Raw genomic sequence first — 10887 nt, forward strand, 5'->3', positions numbered from 1 at the left:
GCTTTAAATTTTACACAGTCATATCAAACCCACATGTAGACAGCCTGTTTCAGACTTTTGGTCCTTATCAGCACATGGCAGGGATTGATACGGCTGTATGAGATAGGGCTTGGACCAGTACAACAGAGTAACCAAGCAGCTGAGGGTGACCCAAACCACTCGGCATGTATAGGGGGATAAAAGGGACCCAAAAGACCTCTTACTAAAAAAAGCAAAGCTTGGTGTAATTTGCCTTCCTAAAACAGAGGGAAATCTGCAATAATTCAGCTATAAGTGAACATTTGTGGTTACCCACAATGCACTGCTACTGAATATGCAAATTATCCCTCTTTGCCCTTGGTTTGATAGGACACTACTTCTTCTTCTTGCTTGGACCAGCCCCTTCTTCTTGCTTGTACCGGCCCTGGGGGCAGGGCGCTACTTCTTCTTCTTGCTTGATGGTTGAGGCACTTACTCTAGTATATATATAGATTCTAAGGGATTGATTCACTATAACAAATAGCCTGCCTTATTAGAGTTAGCGTGCCTTATAGTAGCATAGCGAGCGCTACGAACGTATGCCTGCTAATTGGCAATGACGAGAGCTCCACTTGTCCTTCCCTGAGCCCCTGCGGGTCCAATCGCTTTAAGGCTGCTTACACAGTGGGACGTTACAGGCGCACGTTAGTGCAGCCTGTAACGCTCCCCAACGCACAGCAATGTAACTGCAATGGGCTGTTCACAGTGCCCACGTTGCGTTACATTGTAACGCTGCACGTCAATCTTAGAGTGCAGCATGCTATAGCGTTAGAGCGGCTTTGCCGCGTTAGCCTGCTTGCACAGGCGCAGTGATTAGCCACATGGCTAATTAATATTCACTGCACTGTGCTGACGTCACTGGCGGGACCACGTGATGCGGAGTGTTCCGCTCACGTGGTCTCCACCAGCGCATGCATACTATAAGTACGCATCACGGACGCATCAAAGAGCCGCTTAACGCGGCTCTTTGCTAACATCCTCTGCCACCAGGCGTTGCATTAGGGGCACGTTATGCGACCTTAACGTAGCACCTAATGTAACCTCTTAGTGTGTAAGTAGCCTAAAGGACATTATCCCCGCACTTTGATTGGACCAATAGGCTGCCTGTCACTTGACAGGAAACTGGACAGGCAGCCTATTGGGCCAATCAAAATGCAGGGATGATGTCCTTTAAAGTGATTGGACCCGCAGGGGCTCAGGGTAGGACGAATCGAGCTCTCGTCATTGCCAATTAGCAGTCATAAGTTTATAGCGCTCGCTATGCTACTCTGATAAGGCGCATTAACTCTGATAAGGCTTGCTATTTGTTATAGTGAATCAACCCTTAAATGTTGCCTGTCATTTCATACACAGCTAAACAATATATAAAAACTGATTTTGGCTATTACAAACACGTGTGGCTGGTTTGGTTTAGGCCTCCATATCCCTCTCACCTGAAGTGAGAGGGATATGGAGGCTGCCATATTTATTCCCTAACCACTTGAGGACTGCAGTGTTAACCCCCCTAGTGACCAGGCCATTTTTAGTTAAATAGGCCACTACAGCTTTAAGGCCAAGCTGCAGGGCCGCACAACACAGCACACAAGTGATCCCCCCCCCCTTTTCTCCCCACCAACAGAGCTGTCTGTTGGTGGGGTCTGATTGCCCCCCCCCCCCCCAGTGTTTGTTTCTTTTTATATAAATATTTTTAAGAAAATCCTGCTCTCTTTTTTATTAAGGTTATTGCCCTCCCTCCCCCCGCCAGCCAATCAGCGCGATCGGCTGTGATAGGCTTTAGCCTATCACAGCGGATCACTTCCCTGTGTCCCAGGGGGACAGCCGTGTCACACGGCCATCCCCAGTACAGCGCTGCTGCAGATCGCAGCACTGTACAAAGCATTTAGACGGCGGTTTCGCCATCTAAGTCTCCCAAGCGGCAATCACGCTCGGAGACTGAAGGCGGGGCGAAGCTCCACCCCCCCCCCCCCCCCGAGCAGGAAATGCGCGTGATCTCCTGCTAGCCCCATAGAAGACCGTTCACGCCAAGAGGCGTGGAGCGGTCCTGGGGCTGCCGCACTGCTCACACCAATTGGCGTGGAGCAGTCGGCAAGAGGTTAAGGGCCCTTTCACACTGTTGTGGTGCGGTATTTTTACTGCAGCCACCGCAGGGCAATGAAAGTCTACGGGGACTTTCATAAAGACGTGGCGTAATTATTATTATTTATTGTATTTATATATATATATTTATATTACGCAGCACTGGACATTAATTTAGGTTACAGACAATATTTAGGGGTGACATACAGCAATATGACAATACAGGAATACAGGAAAGACCAGATCACACAGCACAGTATGAGTACCAGGTAATGCTTAGTCACTGGAGGGGAGTATGGAGATCACACAGCACAGTATGAGTACAAGGTAATGCTTAGTCAGTCACTGGATGGAGCATGGAGATTAGGCAAGTTAGGTTCACTCAAGTGCATAGCATGGTTTCACAGTAATGGAGGTGCATGATCAGGTAGGACACAAAAGGAGTGCCTAAAGGCTTACAATCTAGGAGAGGTAGAGACACGAAAGGTAGGGTACCAGAGTTCTGCGGGTTTAGAGCAATTGTGAGGGGTGGTAGGCCAGAGTGCAAAGGTGAGTACTGAGGGCCTTCTTGAAGATGTTGAAGGAGCGGGCTAAGAGGAGGAAGAGAGTTCCAAAGTGTTGGAGCAGCTCTTGAGAAGTCCTGGAGGCATGCATGGGACTGGGTGATGCGGGGGGTGGTCAGGCGAAGTTCATTGGAGGAACGGAGTGAGCGGCTAGGTGTGTACCTCTGAGTAAGATCAGAAATGTAGGTTGGACCGGTTTTGTGGACAGATTTGTAGGTCAGACACAGTATCTTGAATCTGATTCTGGACTGGATAGGAAGCCAGTGGAGGGATTCACGGAGGGGAGCCGCCCTGGTGGAGCGATGGGAGGAGTGGATAATTCTGGCAGTGGGGCTATTCGGGTCATAGGGAGACCAGACAGAAGGGCATTACAGTAGTCGAAGCGGGAAATTATGAGGGCATGGATGAGGAGTTTGGTGGTGGCAGAAGTCAGGAAAGGGCGAATCTTACAGATTTTACAAAGGTGGAAGTTGCAGGACTTTGTGAGGTTTTGGATGTGGGGAGTGAAGGAGAGTGCGGAGTCCAGGGTGACACCCAGGCAGCGGGCTTGAGAGGTAGGGCAAATGGTAGTGTGGTTAACAGTGACATGCACATCTTGGAGGTTCGTGGATGGCCGGGGTGGGAAGATCATAAATTCCGTTTTGTCTAGATTTAGTTTCAGGAACCTAGCGGACATCCAGGAGGAGATGGCTGATAGGCAGGACGACACCTTGTCCATGGTAGTGGTCGAGATGTCAGGGGTGTGGAGGTAGATTTGGGTGTCATCTGCATACAGATGATAGGTAAAACCTATGAAGGAGATAACCTTGCCAATGGAGGATGTGTATAGGGAGAACAGGAGGGGGCAAGGACCGAGCCTTGGGGGACTCCCACCGAGAGGTGGTTGGGGGTGGATGAGGACTCATTGAAGGAGGTCGTGAAGGAGAGGTAGGATGAAAACCAGATCAGGGCGAGATCGTGAATGCCCATGGACTGGAGGAGTAGGGGATGATCTACTGTTTCAAAAGCTGCTGAAAGGTCGAGGAGGAGAATTCAGTATGTACCTTCATCTTTAGCTAAGGCAAGGTCATTGACGCCTTTGGTGAGAGCAGTTTCGGTTGAGTGGGCAGGGCGAAATCCAGATTGTAGTGGGTTTAGCAGTGAGTTGGCATTGGGTTACTGGGTCAGGCGGTTGTGAACCAGACGCTCAAGGAGTTTTGAGGCAAAGGGGAGGAGGGAGATAGGGCGGTAGTTGGAGGGTAGCGAGGGGTCGATGGAGGGTTTCTTGAGCAGGGACAATACTGTGGCCTGCTTCAAGTCTGAGGGGAAAGTGCCTGTGGATAGGGAGAGGTTGAACAGGGTAGTGAGGACTGGGGCCAAATCCGTGAAGTGAGGCTGAAGTAGATCAGAAGGGATAGGGTCAAGGGGGGGAAGTAGTGGTATGGGAAGTCTGCAGTAGGTGCCCAACTTCCTCATTGGTAGTAGGAGTGAAGGAGGTGAGGAGAGGATAGGGTGGAGGAGTAGTTGGTTGGGAGGGGGTAGGAGGTGAAGATTGGATATTTCCTGACGAATGGAGACTATTTTGTTGGTGAAGTGAGTGGCTAAATCTGTGGCAGAGAGGGAGGAAACGGAGGGTGGGTTTAAGCAGGGAGTTGAAAGTGGCAAAAAAGACGCCGGGGATTGGATTGATGCGATGGAAGTGAATTTTCGCAGCAACCCCGACGATAGGGCAAACCTACGTTACCGTGCGTTCCGCGGCGACGTGTGGTGGACAGGAAGTCATGTAAGACTATGGCGACACGTGTCAAAATGCCCCCCAAAGTTTTTACGCATCACGCATGTGCGGAAGCGTATTTTAGCATTATGCTTCTGTGCGCGTGAACATTTCGGCCACAGGAAGTGAGCGTTACATCCTGTTTGGCCGGCTGCCAGACAAGGATTACCGGGTACTAACGTGGTAATCCCCGAAGGCCTGCTTTTGACCATGTGGTGCTGTCACCAATCCCCAGTGTGAAACCAGCCTAAACAATGCACATTGCCCGGCTGTCTTGCTGATCCTCTGCCTCTAATACTTTAAGCCATAGACCCTGAACAAGCATGCATCAGATGTTTGACTGAAGTGTGACTGGATTTGCTGCATTCTTGTTTCAGGTGTGTAATTAAGACACTACTGCAGCCATAGAGATTAGCAGGGCTGCCAGGCAACTGGTATTGTTTAAAAGGAAATAAATATGGCAGACTCCATCTCCGTTCAGGCTCCTTTTAAATGTAAAGTGCTCTGATGTTTGTACAGGGTGGGCCATTTATATGGATACACCTTAATAAAATGGGAATGGTTGGTGATATTAACTCCCTGTTTCTGTCACATTAGTATATGTGAGGGGGAAAACTTTTCAAGATGGGTGGTAACCATGGTGGCCATTTTGAAGTCGGCCATTTTGAATCCAACTTTTGTTTTCTCAATAGGAAGAGGGTCATGTGACACATCAAAATTGGGAATTTCACACAAAAAAAAAACAACAATGGTGTGCGTGGTTTTAACGTAACTATATTCTTTCATGAGTTATTTACAAGTTTCTCTTTGTTTATAGCCATTGACATGTCGCCGAGATTAACACGTGAGGAGCGGATAGAAATTGTGTTGATGTCTGGTGACCGCAGTAACCGAGTCATTGCAGCAGAATGCAAGACACCCTACGAGACCACCCATCTCCCATGCTACAGTTAGCAAACTGCTTGCTAAGTTTTGTGAAACTGATTCAGTGTTGGATTTGCCAAAATGTGAAATCTGTCACTAATGAAGAAACATCAGTGGCTGTCCTAGCTTTATTCAGCAAGAGCCCACAGCATAGCACTCGCCGCTTGTCACTGGAGAGTGGCATTAGTCGAACATCGCTTCGGCGGATATTAGCTACTCACAAATGGCATCCTTACAAACTCCAGCTACTGCAGCATCTCAACGAGTATGACCCAAATCGGCGCACTGAATTTGCAGAATGGGCAAAACAATAATTGGAACAGGACCCTCAGTTTGTTTTTTCAATAGTAAGAGGGTCATGTGACATCAGACTTATTGGGAATTTTACAAGAAAAACAATGGTGTGCTTGTATCCGTAGTTTCAGGTACTGCACATCTCGTATTTTCACAGCATAGACAATTGCCTTCAGATGACCCCAAAGATAAAAGTGTAAGGGGGTCAGATCGGGAGACCTTGGGGGCCATTCAACTGGCCCACGACGACCAATTCACTTTCCAGGAAACTGTTCATCTAGGAATGCTCGGACCTGACACCCATAAAGTGATGGTGCACCATCTTGCTGGAAAAACTCAGGGAACGTGCCAGCTTCAGTGCATAAAGAGGGTAACACATCATCATGTAGCAATTTCACATATCCAGGGGCCTTGAGATTTCCATTGATGAAGAATGGCCCCACTATCTTTGTACCCCATATACCACACCATATCATCAATGTTTTTGTTCAAACAGTCTTTGAGGGATCTATCCAATGTGGGTTAGTGTCAGACCAATGGTGATGGTTTTGTTTGTTAATTTAACCATTCACATAAAAGTTTGCCTCATCACTGAACAAAATCTTCTGCGTAAACTGAGGGTCCTGTTCCAATTTTTGTTTTACCCATTCTGCAAATTCAGTGTGCCGATCTGGGTCATCCTCGTTGAGATGCTGCAGTAGCTGGAGTTTGTAAGGGTGCCATTTGTGAGTAGCTAATATCCGCCGAAGCGATGTTCGACTAATGCCACTCTCCAGTGACATGCGGCGAGTGCTACGCTGTGGGCTCTTGCTGAATGAAGCTAGGACAGCCACTGATGTTTCTTCATTAGTGACAGATTTCATGCGTCCAAATTTTGGCAAATCCAACACTGAACCAGTTTCACGACACTTAGCAAGCAGTTTGCTAACTAGCATGGGAGATGGGTGGTCTCGTACGGTGTCTTGCAATCTGCTGCAATGACCCGGTTACTGCGCAGCAGCCAGGAAGGAGCCTAATACTTAACCTCCCTGCCGTTCTAAAAATGTGCTGCGCACGGCAGGGAGGATGCAATGCTACATGCTTCCCCCCTCCCTGCGGTGTCCCCCGTATGTGCCGATCGCCGCCGGCGCATATGCCCATCCGGAAATCCAGTTCTGAACGGGATTTCCATGAGGGCTTCCCCGTCGCCATGGCGACGGGCGCGATTAAGTCACCGACGTCGTGACGTCAGAGGGAGTCCCGATCCACCCCTCAGCGCTGCCTGGCTCTGATTGGCCAGGCAGCGCACGGGTCTCGAGGGGGCACCCTCTGATGCGGCGGGTAGCGGCGAATCGGCGCGGAGCGGCGGCGATCGTAAGTGACACGCAGCTAGCAAAGTGCTAGCTGCGTGTATAAAAAAAATTATGCAAATCGGCCCAGCAGGGCCTGAGGAATCCTCCGCGGCAGGTTACCCCGAGCTGAGCTCGGGATAACCGGCAAGGAGGTTAATATCCTCTGATGAAGAGAACCCCCTGAAAAGGGTGTAACTAACCCAAACAAATGTCTGTTTTCTCATGCTCATTTGATTTGTGCAAACCTTTATATGTACTGACATTTGCCTGCTATATGTCTCCAGGGGATTCCCTTGATTTGCTCCCACTTTTTGTGGTATCTCTATGGTATACTGCTGTGTATATACCCATTTCTTGTTCAATAAAAACCTTATGCATTCTAATCACTGTGCTTGTGTGCGAGTCAATTATTCTTTACTAGTAGACCCAGTCCGTTTAAAAAAGGGCCCTAGGTCTACGGCCGCCGCCGCCAGTGCCCAGGCACGCGCCCACACCCGCCCACCTGTCCAGTTCACTGGTTCCAGCTGTCCGTTACTGCGCACATGCGCAGTAACAAAAATCCTGAGGCACAGGGACAAAACTGCTGGACACAGCGACAGTTAGCTTTTATTAGGTAGGATTTATTGTACCTGTAGGACTGTCGGGGCAGTCCGGTTTATAGACTCAGCACCCAATTGTGACCCTTTGCTTTACTACACATCAACACAATTTCTATCCGCTCCTCACGTGTTAATTTCGGCGACATGTCAATGGCTGTAAACAAAGAGAAGCTTGTAAATAACTTATGAAAGAATAAAGTTCAGTTAAAACCTGGCACACCATTGTTTTTCGTGTGAAATTCCCAATAAGTTTGATGTTTCACCTGACCCTCTTCCTATTGAGAAAACAAAAGTTGGATTCAAAAGGGCCGCCATGGTTACCACCCATCTTGAAAAGTTTTCCCTCTCACATATACTAATGTGCCACAAACCGGAAGTTCATATCACCAACCATTCCCATTTTATTAAGGTGTATCCATATAAATGGCCCACCCTGTACATCACCTTGGAACTGTTTTTTTTTCTATAAGAGAGTTTGTGGTCATGCTTTCCTTTCAATTTGCAGGATATTTGGCATCTTTAATAGGAAGTCTATTTTTTTTTTAAAAAAGTTGGTAGTTGTACAGGAAACCAGTCTACTTTTTGGGGCGGTCTATGGAAGCCCCTCCCACATTACACTTCCTGGTTTAATTGTTAAAAGTCAGAGATTTCCGCAGCAAGCGAAGCTCCTCCCCCCCCCCCCCCCCCCCCCCGGGACTTGGGAAAGGTGCAATTCAGCTGGCTGAACTGCACTGTATTTTTGTAATTTGGGCTCCGTCTCTCAAATTACCTTCTGAGCACTGCTATAGCCGTAATACATATTATAGTCTGTGGCAGCACCCAAATGTCTGGCACCCTTTTTTGCTCAATTCGACTTTAAACAACACCACGCCTCGTCATCCCTGCACCCTAAACACAACTCTTGTGACGTGTGTATTATACACTGGGGTGTACATGTGCAGTTCTTTCACTAGAGTGCCCCTTTAAAGTACCCCTGAGCTGGTCCCCTCCGTCTCCAATACTTTTAATTCTGTTTTAATACTGGTGCTGTGACAAGCACACAGCACCATCCTCCCCCCTCCAGCGTCCCCTGTGGACCGAAGTGGCAGTTCTTCCTCCCCCCTGCCCGTTCTTAGTCCCGCCCCCCCCCCCCACTCGCTACTATAGTTCCCCATTTGATTCACTGCACACACCGCGCAGGGGAGCTGCGCTGTGTGTGGGCTTGTGGTGATTGAGGTCAGAAGGATATCCAACCTCAATTACCACAAGCCCACACACAGGGCAGCTCCCCTGTGCTATAGCTGCGGGTGGAAGGGGTGGAGTTATGGATGGGCAGAGGGGAGGAAGCACTGCCACTTCCTCCCCACCCATATTCGACGTTCTGCTCAGTCGAAGATTACAAATGAGCAGAATGGGGACTACAGCGGGCCCTAGAGCGGGGAAGAAGGTGCTGCAATAACAAAACAGTATTAAAAGTATATGGGGGTAAAAAAAATAAAAAAAACAGGTCAGGGGAACTTTTAAGTTCTGCAACTGTTGCCATGTGACAAGCAAAGATGGCCAATGAGACACTAATGATTCTAGTTTGCATGCAAATTGAATGCCGATGGTCAGCAGCTGGGAATAGAGTTCATCCCAACGGACAGATGTACATTTCATTGACTGATTCCAAGTCGCATAGAAGTTGCATGAAATCTGCATGCAAGCCAGAATCCTTCTCATTGACCCTCTAGAGATCGCTCCTATCCTAAGATAACGGGAGCCACAGAATTTTGTTTTTAAAGATTTTTATCGATTTTATTCATTTCCAGGTTTTTAAGTTCATAAAATACAGTAAAAAAAACTCTATATACAAAATGTGAGAACGCATTGACTTTCTAACAGTCTCTTGCAGTAAACGGACACTTTTCACTTCACAAACTGTTGGGTGGGCTGAAAATCTACATAAAACAGTATATAAAGCAACATTGAAGCAGAAAAAAAAAAGTATGATATAATGAATTGTATGTGTAGTACAGCTGACAAATAGAACATTAGTAGCAAAGAAAAGTGTCTCATTTTTATTTTCAGTTATATAGCCATTCATAACATTGCATTATTCTGTCATATTTGTAGTTTATAAACCACACTCTGTATTTTAAACTAGGAAACAGAGCAGAGCTAATGACCCTTTGAACTTCCCTGTAGTAAAACCTGATCTTAAAGAGGTATAAAACTCGGACATAATATTCAATAAAAACATGTTTTCCTAATTGTTATATGCCATACGGTTATCATATTTGCATTTGTGCATAAATATTATTATTCATTTAGAAGTTATAGGTTCCCAAAAGTACCGTTTTTTGCTTAGAGCTGACTTTGCATTTTATTAATAACTGGTTTTATTCGTTGCTGTTTTGCAGGCAGACATGCTTTGACTCTCTGTCTGTGTCAGGGCTGTGGAGTCGGAGTCGTGGAGTCGGGCAATTTTGGGTGCCTGGAGTCGGAGTCGGGAAAAAATGCACCGACTCCGAATAAATTTGTAACTGTAATTAAAATAGAAAATATGATAAATTTTTCTATTTCTCAGATAATAGTCATTAAAAATAATGTATATATACACTATATATACCGTAATAGCTGTGCTTAGTCCACAAATATGAAATAAACCAATCAAAAATAGTTACTTGTGCTGCTTCAATAAAGCAGTCCCGTATTTTTAAGGTCAGATATACATATCTGATTGTGACTGTATATATGATGTGTACACAGGAATCTCTTATATATACTAAATAACATCTATGCTGTAAGAATAAAGCCTGATGTGTAGCTGTGTCACTAATAGAGATGGTCAACGAGATGGAAATAATTCTGCATTGATGCTGATTTATGCAAATGTATGCACTCCCTTTGCTGATGAAATCAAATAATTTGATATGTTGTTAAAATTTGGTTTGGTGACTACAAATTAAAGGGTAACTGAGACGGATGAAAAGTAAAGTTTTATACATACCTGGGGCTTCCTCCAGCCCCCTTCAGTCTAATCAGTCCCTCGCTGTCCTCCACCACCCGGATCTTCTGCTATGAGTCCTGGTAATTCAGCCAGTCAGCGCTGTCCGGCCGCATGCCGCTCCCGCAGCCAGGAACATTCTGCACCTGCGCAATAGTGCTGCACAGGTGTAGTATGCTCCTGGCGGCGGAGTGTGTGCATGCGCACTACGCCCGACTGGCTCAAGTACCTGGACTCATAGCAGAAGATCCAGGTGGTGGAGGAGGACAACGAGGGACTGATTATCCTGAAGGCGGCTGGAGGAAGAACCAGGTATGTATAAAACTTTAATTTAATCTGTCTTAGGTTTACTTTGTTACAC

The sequence above is a fragment of the Hyperolius riggenbachi genome, chromosome 2 (genome assembly GCF_040937935.1).
Source record: "Hyperolius riggenbachi isolate aHypRig1 chromosome 2, aHypRig1.pri, whole genome shotgun sequence".
NCBI lineage: Eukaryota > Metazoa > Chordata > Amphibia > Anura > Hyperoliidae > Hyperolius > Hyperolius riggenbachi.